We start from the raw sequence: 10,627 nt of genomic DNA, 5'->3' as shown, positions 1-10,627 counted from the left end.
ACTTCATAAGGTTCACACAGGCCCATCTCTCAAGCCTGTCAAGGTCCTCTGGATGGCATCCCTTCCCTCCAGCCTGTCAACCACACCACACAGCTTGGTATCATCAGCAAACTTGCTGAGGGTACACTCAATCCCACTGTCTGTGTTGCCAACAAAGATGTTAAACAGTGCCAGTCTGTCGTGGTTTAGCCCCAGTCACCAACTAAGCCCCACACAGCTGCTCACTCACTCCCCCCACCCCTGTGTGATGGGGGAGAGAATCAGAAGGGCCAAAGTAAGAAAACTCATGGGTTGAGATAAGAACAGTTTAATAATTAAAATAAAACAGTAGTAGTAATAGTAATAATAATATGATGATGATGAAAAGGAAAATAACGAGAGAGAGATGTGAAACCTCGGTAGGAGGGAAAAAAACCCCAAACAACAAGTGATGCAACCACTCACTACCTGCCAACCAACGCTGCCAGTCCCCAAGCCACACTTGCTGCTTCCCCTGGCTAACTCCCCCCAGTTAATACACTGGGCATGACGTCATATGGTATGGAATATCCCTTTGGCCAGTTTGGATCAGCTGTCCTGGCTGTGCCCCCTCCCCTCCTGGCTTCTTGTGCACCTGGCAGAGCATGGGAAGCTGAAAAGTCCTTCGCTTGTATAAGCACTACTTAGAAGCAACTAAAACATCAGTGTGTTATCAAAATTTTTCTCATATTAAGTCCAAAACACAGCACTGCACCAGCTACAATGAAGAAAATTAACTCTATCCCAGCTAAAACCATGACATGGTCCCAGTACTGACCCCTGAGGAATGCCACTCGTCACTGGTCTCCACTTGGACATTCAGCCGATGACTGCAACTCTTTGAGTGCGACCATCCAGCCAACTCTTTATCCACCGAGAGATCTATCCATCAAATCCATGTCTCTCCAATGTAGAGACAAAGCTGTCATGTGGGACAGTGTCAAATGCTTTGCACAAGTCCAGGTAGATGACGTCGGTTGCTCTTCCCTTATCCATCAATGCTATAATTTGTCAGGCACAATTTTCCTTAGTGAAGCCATGTTGGCTGTCACAAATCACCTCCTTACCTTCCATACGTCTTAGCATACTTTCCTGGAGGATCTGCTCCATGATCTTGCCAGGCACAGAGGTGAGACTGACTGGCCTGTAGCTCCCTGGGTCTTCCTTTTTTCCCTTTTTAAAAATGGGGGTTATGTTTCCCCTTTTCCAGTCAGTGGGAACTTCACAGGACTGCCACAACTTCTCAAATATGATGGACAGTGGCTTAACAACTTCATCCACCCCTTCTCTCAGGACCCACGGATGCATCTCATCAGGTCCCTTCAGGTTCCTTAGGTGGTCCCAAACCTGATCTTCTCGTACAGTGGGCAGTTCCTCATTCTCCCAGGCCCTCCCTTTGCCTTCTGTGACTTGGGCAGTGTGGCCTGAGCACTTGCTGGTGGAGACTGAGGCAACAAAGTCATTGAGTACCTCAGCTTTCTCCATATCCCAGGAAACCTGGTCTCCTATTTCTTTCCAGAGAGGACCCACATTTTCCCTAGTCTTCCTTTTATCATTGATATAACTATAGAAGCTTTTCTTGTTGCCCTTGATATCCCTGAAGATATTTAATTCTATCAGGGCTTTAGCTTTCCTAATCTGATCCCTTGGACAATTTCTCTGTATTCTTCCCAGGCTACCTGTCCTTGCTCCCACAGTCAGTAGGCTTCCTTTTTGTGTTTGAGTTTGTCCAGGAGGTCCTTGTTCATCCATGCAGGCCTCCTGGCGCTTTTGCCTGACTTCCACTTTGTTGGGATCCATCGCTTCTGAACTCAGAGGAGGTAATCCTTGAATATTAACCAGCTTTCTTGGCCCCTCTTCCCTCCAGGGCTTAATCCCGTGGTACTCTACCAAGCAGATCCCTGAAGAGGCCAAAGTCTGCTCTCCTGAAGTCCAGGGTAGTGAGCTTGCTGTGTGCCTTCCTCGGTGCCCTAAGGATCTTGAACTCCACCATTTCATGGTCACTGCAGCCAAGGCTGCCCTTGAGCTTCACATTCCCCACCAGCCCCTCATTGTTGGTGAGAACAAGGTCCAGCAGAGCACCTTTCCTCATTGGCTCCTCTATCTCTTAGAGAAGGAAGGTATCAGGAACCTCCCAGATTGCTTATGCCCTGCTGTGTTGTCCCTCCAACAGATATCAGGGTAGTTATGAGGACCAAGGCTTGTGAACGTGAGGCTGCTCCTATCTGTCTATAGAAGGCCTCATCCACTTGGTCTTCCTGGTCGGGAGGCCTGTAGCAGACCCCCACTACAATGTCACCTGTCCCTGCCCTCCCTTTAATCCTGACCCATAAACTCTCCATCAACTCCTCATCCATCCCGGGCAGAGCTCCATGCACTCCAGCTGGTCATTGACCGAGGAAAACACCCCCTCCTTATCTCCCCTGCCTGCCCTTCCTAATCTTTCCATTGCATTGCTCCAGTCATAGGAGCCATCCTACCACTCTCCATGATGCCAATAAGGTCATAGCCCTGCAGGCATGTGCAGGTGTCTAAGCCCTCTTGTTTATTCCCCATGCTACGTGCGTTTGCATAGAGGCATTTAAGCTGGGCCTCTGATGAAGCTGACTTACTGGCTGGAGTGGCTGGAATTCCTTTGTGCTTTAGGTGCTTCCTTTAGGTGCTTTCCTGCTGACCTGTGATGCTTCTCCAGGCTCTGGGCATCTATTGTGGGCACTGGCATCAAACTGGTAGGAGTGGGATGGATTGAGGTTCCTCTTCCCCAGCAACTTTAGTTTAAAGCCCTCTTCACCAGCTTGGCAAGCCTATGGCCAAAGATGCTCTTCCCCTTCTCTGACAGACAGATTCCACCAGCCCCTAGTAGACTAGGGCTGGAAGATATCTGGGCACATCCCATTCAGTCTGCCTGTATTGAGGACAAGTAATTAGAAGAGTGTGATTGTCAGAAGGTCAAGCTATTTCAGATCTACAAAGACTTGAAATCCATTCAAGTGCTTAAATGTATGCACCAAATAGTCCCATCGCAACCAAAGGGCCATGTAACAGTGTGGAAATTTAGGCAGAAGTATTGTTTTTTGCACATCACAGCCATATTTTTATCCTCATTGAGGTCCAAAGTACTTCTGCATATATACACTAGCAGTAAAACAACAGTGTCCTTTATGACAGCGTGACCATAATCTAACTTGACAAATGCAATTGTCAGCATCCCTTAAAATAAATTATAACTACACCCCTTTGGCTAAATCCTGAGCCCTTTCAAATAACAAAACAAACGGCTCTTTCCCAAGAGTTGTGTTCTCTGCATTGTGTTTTCTGACATGCTTTCCCACCATCCGCCTTTCATCCTGTTGAACTAATTTCCATTGGAAGTGGCGGAAGGCAGGGAAGATAACTTCCATTGACTTCACACTGGTGAAGCGCGGGCCTGACGGGAGGAAAGGCGGTAGAGGGGGCACATCCCTGGCAGGGCTGGCCACCAAGTCCCGTGCCGAGGAGGTCGAATAGGGTAATATGCACGTACAACTGTGCTTTTCCATAAATAGTGGGTAATGGGAGCTGGGGCTGCAGACTGGGAAAAGGTCCTCCCCAGCTGCTCACAGGGCGCCACGGTAGTTTGCACCAGTGAAGCATGGTGCATAGTTGCAGCTCTTCCAGCCTGGTGCCCTCGCTGCCACCAGCAAACACAGCACCCAAAATAAGGTCAGAGACTTTGCAGTTGGCCCTTTTACAGGAAGGACTCGGCAGAGCTCTGGGTCTTAACAAAACATTGAAGGGAGACACAGTGAGGTGCTGCAGGAGGCACAGCTGCAGCACCGCCAGGAGCATGCTTTTATCTTTCTTTGTAAATTGATGACAAAATGCGTTTTTCATCCTATTTTCTGCACCCAGTACCCATGAAAATTTGTACTCCGTACTCTACACTATACACCTCTCTGGGTTACAGAAGGTACCACGCTCTTGTTCCACCTACTTTTATGCACCTCAGACTCAGCCCTGCTCCAGGAAGACCTCCTGCCCTTTCAAAACCACTTAATAAAGGTGGAACAGTAACAGCACTTCTTTCTCATGACGACAGGGCTCCTTGCTCTGTGTGTCCCATCTGGGCCTGGCTTTGCCCTCCAGCAGGAGTGAAATGGCAGCGATGCTCTCAGGGATGCATGGGTGATTTACTGAAGGGAGACTTCCCATGCAACACTACACACTGGCAGGGAGGGTGGATAAAGCCCGAGATGAGCAGGAGTTTTGTTTACTATGTTTTCACTTTGTTTTCTGTATTTTCTTTACCCTAATGTTTTGGTTTTCACCCATAAAATCCAACCTTTCCTTCCCTCCTGATTTGTGGGTCAGTCATGGCAATGTGTGAAGCTGTATTGAAGTTAGTACAACTCACAGAAAATTTAATTCCATGGTGTTGCCAGAGCTTAACCAAGGCCATCAGTCACAGATTGGATGGATAGGATGGTTCAAGGAAAATAATTCTCATAACTGGTGGTGGCAATTCATTAGATGAACACTTCTTTCTTCATCAGCTATGGATATCAGCCCCAGCCTGTGTCTGTGGTGACAGTTTTAGGGGAAGATGAGAGCTTGGGGTCCCACTCACACATATAGCTTTCTTCACCAAGAGAAGGGCTGAACCTGCCAAACCCTAACCCTGGGGTTTCATCCCACCCCTAAGCTGTGCCTGGTGGCCTCACCCATGGGTGGGCATCCTCTGCCCCAGTGCTCAGTGGCGCTGTTCTCCTGGAGATGGAAAGGCAACTGCCCTGAAACCATGACAGATGTTCCTTCTTCCCTCCTTCCCACTCCCCACCCTCGTAAGTAGATTTGCCAAAACAAGTAATCAGAACGACCAACCAGCCTTGAACTGTACAAACAGCATGCTCAAAGTTGGTTGAAAACTCACCCAGGAGTGAGTTTCTGGGGCGGGAAGTAGCAGAGCAGCTGTGCAAGAGCAGCAGCCTCTCCAGATGGCTCAGCAGGAACCCACGGAGGATGTGCCCTTGGCCTTAGCACACTGCACCTGTCTTAAGGTATCCAATGCTGGCCTTGAAAATCATCTTAGGTATAGACCTCTCCTGCTCACGTGCATCATGCGTGCAGCTTTCAGCAACAGGATACAAATCTGGAGGACTAACAAGTTTATAAAGTCATTCTTTAGTCCCCACTTCTATCCCTGCTGAGAGACACAGCAAGAAGGTTTGTCAGCCCATCCAGCTTCCAACGTGGCCAACTGCTGGTGCGCGTGGCAGTAGCAACAATAGTGGCCTGCCGCACTGCCTCCGCAAGCCCTGGTCCAGCCAACTGTGGCCGACAGCTCCCGTCCCCAGAGGACACGTGGGAGTCACCTGAAATCCTTCTTCTTCATGCTAACAGATGAGGCTAAACAAGGCAGCCTGGTGTGCACAGTCACTGCCACCTTCACCCCATCAGGGGTCTCAGAGGGACAGTATCCAGGCACAGAGAGATCCTCACCATGTCATCTAAGTAGAGTCTGAGACGGAGATCTTGAAGATGTAGACTGCAGCTATCTGGATGTGGCTAACTGCAAGGTTGAGCCCTGATCAAAGTCAGGAAGGATTCAACCAGCTGGCCCGAACTTGCACACCATCTCAGGTCCCTTTAGGTGACTTGGGATCAGCAGTGCTCACAGAGGCAAGACCCTGTGGGGAAATGTTTACACCTGCATGGCAGCTTCTGCTCACTGTTGTTTTCAGAGCCTCAGCAGATAGAAAATAGCAGGTGCATTAAGCTCCAAAATAAGATCATAACATGCTGTAAATTAAAATATGCTTAGCTCTCTGCATACAGTCAAATAAGAAACGATGCGTGGAAAAAAACAGGGGCTCACATTCACCTCTGGATGATCATTCACAGGATGCACAACAATACAATTTCACACACATAAATCAAAGAATCTCTCTGAAATGAAAGATCTGCTCTTTCTGGGTGTTGGGGTTTTTTTCCAATAAAGATTTCCAATGTGCTGAAACCTTTTATAATAATAATTGCAAAAAAAAAGTCTCTGGGAAATTATTGGCATGAACTTTCAGGGCTTTAAATTAAGGCCAGCCTAATTTTCCAATTAGGCAGCTTGATAGGCAAGATGACATGTGCAGCGTAGAAGGGCAGGCTCTAAACGGCATTTTTATGAACATTTCTCATGCCTGCAGCAGCCTTTCTATACCCAAGAGCTGCGGAGTGCACTTTCCCATGCCGTCAGGGGTGAGGAGGTTACGACTCCAGCATTGTGCCCCTTGTTTTTCACACAAGAACCCGGCGCGCCGCAGCTCGCTTGAAAGGGTCCAGCGCCCTGGAGAGGGGCAGGCGCCCCCGCGCCCCCCCGGCGCGCGCTCCCTCGCCCCCGCGCGCTGCCGGCTCCCTGCCCGCCCGCGGCTCCCCTGCCTGCCCCCCGCCCAGACCCGCGCCCACCACTTGAGCGGGCAGCTCAGTTTAACCCGCCGTTGAGGCGGACGACTGGCAACGCTAATTGGGACGGGGGACCTTTTTCAGAGTCGTTCAGTCGGTAAATGAAACTTCAGCTCCCCGGTGATCCAGCGTGTGCAAAGAAGCCGCAGCTCGAGGTGCAAAGGGCACGGCAGAAAGATTTTGAGCCGATGCTGCTCTTTCACAGCTCAAGCTGTCAGGCAGCCTGCCTTCGGCAGCTCTGGCTCTCGCCTCCCCACTGCTCGCCCAGCGGAGGGAAGCTCCAAGCACGGGGGCAATGCACCCTTCCTAAGCTTGCTGAAGACCCTGCCACCCCAAATGCTCCTGTGAATGCAGCGGCGGTCTTCTGGGAGCGCGTGGGAACCCAAATCAGTGTGTGAGCCCCTCAGTCACAAACAGCAAAGTCTGGCCCTCAAGAGACAATGAAATCACAGGCCAACGCCTGCTTAGCACTTATGTGATCCTGAGCAAACCACGCTAGGCCTATTTAAATGTCCTTCTCTGGGTCAAGCGATTTAACAGATCCATTGCAACGAGCCAGGGGAGCTCACACAAGGGCTTTGGCACATGGGGAAGGCTGTGACTAGCAGTGACTAGCAGGAGAAAACACTTAAACATAGGAGTCCATGGACCACTTCCACTCTGAAAAATCATCCTTGAAGAACAGCTGTGCCAGCTGCAAGATGCTGCTGGCAGCCACATCGACAGAATTGCCCTTTAACTGGGTGTGGCTGATGCCAACCTCTGAGCTAATGGGCACCCTTACTGTGCGGAACAGGAGCCTGAACCTAAGGAAATCTTAAGTTTGACTGAACCTATTCTCGGTTTGCCCATACATGCAGGAGGAATAAAGCAGGAGGAACGATACCTTTGGTGGAAGTGGGAGACGACAGTAGCCACACGGAGTAGCCACAGTCTCCCTTCTGCTGCAGGGAAGGACATGCTGAACAAACAGCAAGCCAGCCTCGAGGATATGCAGAAGGTACCAATTTCCGCCTTTATCACTCCTGGAGAGCCCCAATTCCCTGCAGCCCTTTAGCAATCGGATACTGAGGTGAAACCATACCCTCCGAGCCCAGGAGCAGATCATCTCGATATCCAGGCATACAGAAGAAGCTCTAAGCTTTCACAAACTTAGAGAAACAAAAAGAAGCAGTATTCAAATAGAAATAAGATTCCAACAGATCACAGAATCACAGGATGGTTGAGGTTGGAAGGGACCTCTGGAGATCATCTTGTCTATGCCCCCTGCTCAAGCAGGGTCACCTAGAGCTGGTTGGCCAGGACTGTGACCAGATGGTTTTTTAATATCTCCAAGGACGGAGACTCCACAGCCTCCCTGGGAAACCTGTGCCAGTGCTCCGTCACCTTCACAGTGAAAGTGTTTCCTGATGTTCAGAGGGAACGTCCCGAGTTTCAGGTTGTGCGCATTGCCTCCAGTCCTGTCACTGGGCACCACTGGAGTCCTCCTTTGGGCCCTTTGTGAAGACAGGAGTGACATGTGCTTTCCTGCAGTCCTCAGGCACTTCTTGGTCACTGTGACCATTCAAAGACGTTCAACACAATGCCCATATACTCATGTGTGAGGCAGGTCAGGACATATCCTGAACCCTCTTCTCTGATGTCTCTGTACATTTTGGTAATTGGCACATTAGATTGTGGCCTTCTACTTCAGTTACGTTTTGTGTTTGATTTAGTCATTTTGACGAGAAGATGGCAACTCCTTTCCCTGGGAGGAGAAGTATTAAGCCCTTAATTTTCTTCCCAATACTACTGGACTGAGACCGTGAAATAACACTTATGTTCCCACATGTGTCATGTCTTAAACACAAACCAGTTTTGAAGCTGAGAAGACAAGCAAAGATTCAACCAGCTGATCTACTGTTGTGTGAAAGTCAGTTAATAACAGAGCTGACCATTTCAGTAGTTCTTTGATTTCTCATAAAAGACAGGAGACCCTTCTTACTACTTTAAACGTCAGCATTTTAAAATAATTTAAATACGCTGCCTCTTTCGGAAGTTAACACAAAGCTGCAGAGTGACCACACTATCTACCCCAAAGGGCGCCTTGGACCGATCAACCCATTTGGGAAGCGTAACGCTTGGCTGCACTCGACACCCAGCCTGCTGCAGACAGGCTGCAAGGGTAACAAATGGTTGATTTCCTTGTTGTAGCCACCGCGTAGAGTGAGTGCATCCACTTGCTTAACTCTGAACAAGACACAACCCAGAAGGAAACAGTAACACCTAAGAGTAATTAACTTACTGATGTTAGTCTAATGCTGTCATACCAGGGATAATATTTATTTTGGGTTATGGCCAGATGACAATGTAATAGCCTCATTTGGGCAGCCTAGAGCCTTCACATGCGATAACACTTCCCCAAAACGCATAATTTACTAAAATACACATGTTGAGTGCATGCTTGCACCTAGCAGAAATGCTCTCTAGCCAAAACAGAAGACCTGAAAACTTTCCCAGCATAAGGGCAAAACGCTGTCAGGAAAAAAGCTTGAACAATAATTTGCCTGATTTATAAATGTGACAGTATTAAGAAATGAGGAGGAACCCAAACCCAAACTTCCCAGAATGCCCTAGAGAAAAGTAAAATGTGAAGTATCCTTTTCTTTATAAACGAGCTCAGTGCCAAAGCTTTGGTGGTGAGATGCGAGCTTGCTCTCAATAGGCAGGCCTGATTTCTTCAGCATTTCCCTTTTCCCCAATCTCATCACCTAAAGGCTTGGAATATGAAAAGGCAGACAAGCCCAGGGGGGTTTACCAGGTCTTGTTATAGCACATCAGTCATCAAAAGAACACTGACTATTTTAATTTTTATTGCAACTCCACATCATGATAAAGCTATTTTGCTTTCCAAGTATGTATAAGGTGCCTTAATGTTCTGTTCATAAAATAAAACGTAGAGTTTTAGGAAAACTTATTAAAGCCTTCACAACAGGACCTGAATAACAGGCAAAGTATTGCTTCAGCTAAAACCCAAACCAGCTTTGATTCGGCTTTTATTAAAGCTAACTTTGCTTATAAGCACATCTGTAAAATCAGAAAGCACTCCGGACAGTCAGGTATGTTTGGGTGGACTAAGAGGTGGATGTAGGGTAGGGTGAAGTTCATGGGCACTTCAGCTACAGGCCTAGAAAACGAAAGTGTCCTTCTAGCAGAATGTGTGGAAACATTTCTTGCTTGTGTAGAAGCGAAGATTTGTACCTGCCCACAGCTACGTGGTACCGAGTCCCCCAGCGCTCTGTTGCCTGCACGTACGTAGAGCACCCGACCGCGTGGGGACGGCGAGGCTGAGGCGGCAGCCGGCCCTTCTCCTCCCTCTGCTGAGGAGGCGTTCCGTGCTGTTCTCCGAGCACGCAGCGTTACATCTCAGAGTGTAAACTTTACACCATACCAAGCATGAATTACAACTACTTGAAGTGAATCCGTCACGCTCATCTAAATTTAAGTGAGAAATTTGTCAGTTAAGAGATGTGGGCAGCAGGCAAAGCAGTATCTGACAGAGGGGGATGGAGAATTGAGTATCTGCTAATGAAGTGGGGTATGTGTTGTTACCTGAAAATTTTCAGAGCAAAAAAACTTGAACACTTAAAAAAATCAAGATTGTTACAGGAAAAAAAAACCTTCTGAAAACAGATCAAGAAACAAAGAGATCTGCTAACACCAAACATCTCAGCTGCATAATCAAAAAAAATTAATTGTGGGAGATTAAACCCACATGATCTTAGTCATCTGGTCAGTGCTTCAGAGTAAGACAAAATTACAAAATTTAGAAGAAAACACAGCATGGTATATAGAGAAATTCCTGATTTTGGCAGATGAACAAAGCTGCGGAACTCGCCTCAGGATTCTCAGCAAAATGATTGATTTACACTTACAGCTACAAAGTCTCAATATGTTGAATCAATAGCATTCATTTGGTTAATATTAGCAATGCATGTAGTATACTTAAGCGACAAGAGTATTCCATGTGGGGTGCAGGCTAGGCACAGCGCTGCAGGAGCTGCTGGGGTGGCTTTACCCTTCCTTTACGTTAGTAGAAACAACTATCCTCACGCATGAAGTAAGAGTGACCTCCAAACAGAAAGTCAGATTCATGCAACTGCCCAAACCAAGGCACATGCAAGGCCACTGAGGAATC

This window comes from Phalacrocorax carbo, chromosome 2, assembly GCF_963921805.1.
Source record: "Phalacrocorax carbo chromosome 2, bPhaCar2.1, whole genome shotgun sequence".
Lineage (NCBI taxonomy): Eukaryota > Metazoa > Chordata > Aves > Suliformes > Phalacrocoracidae > Phalacrocorax > Phalacrocorax carbo.
This window is presented reverse-complemented; position numbering follows the sequence as displayed.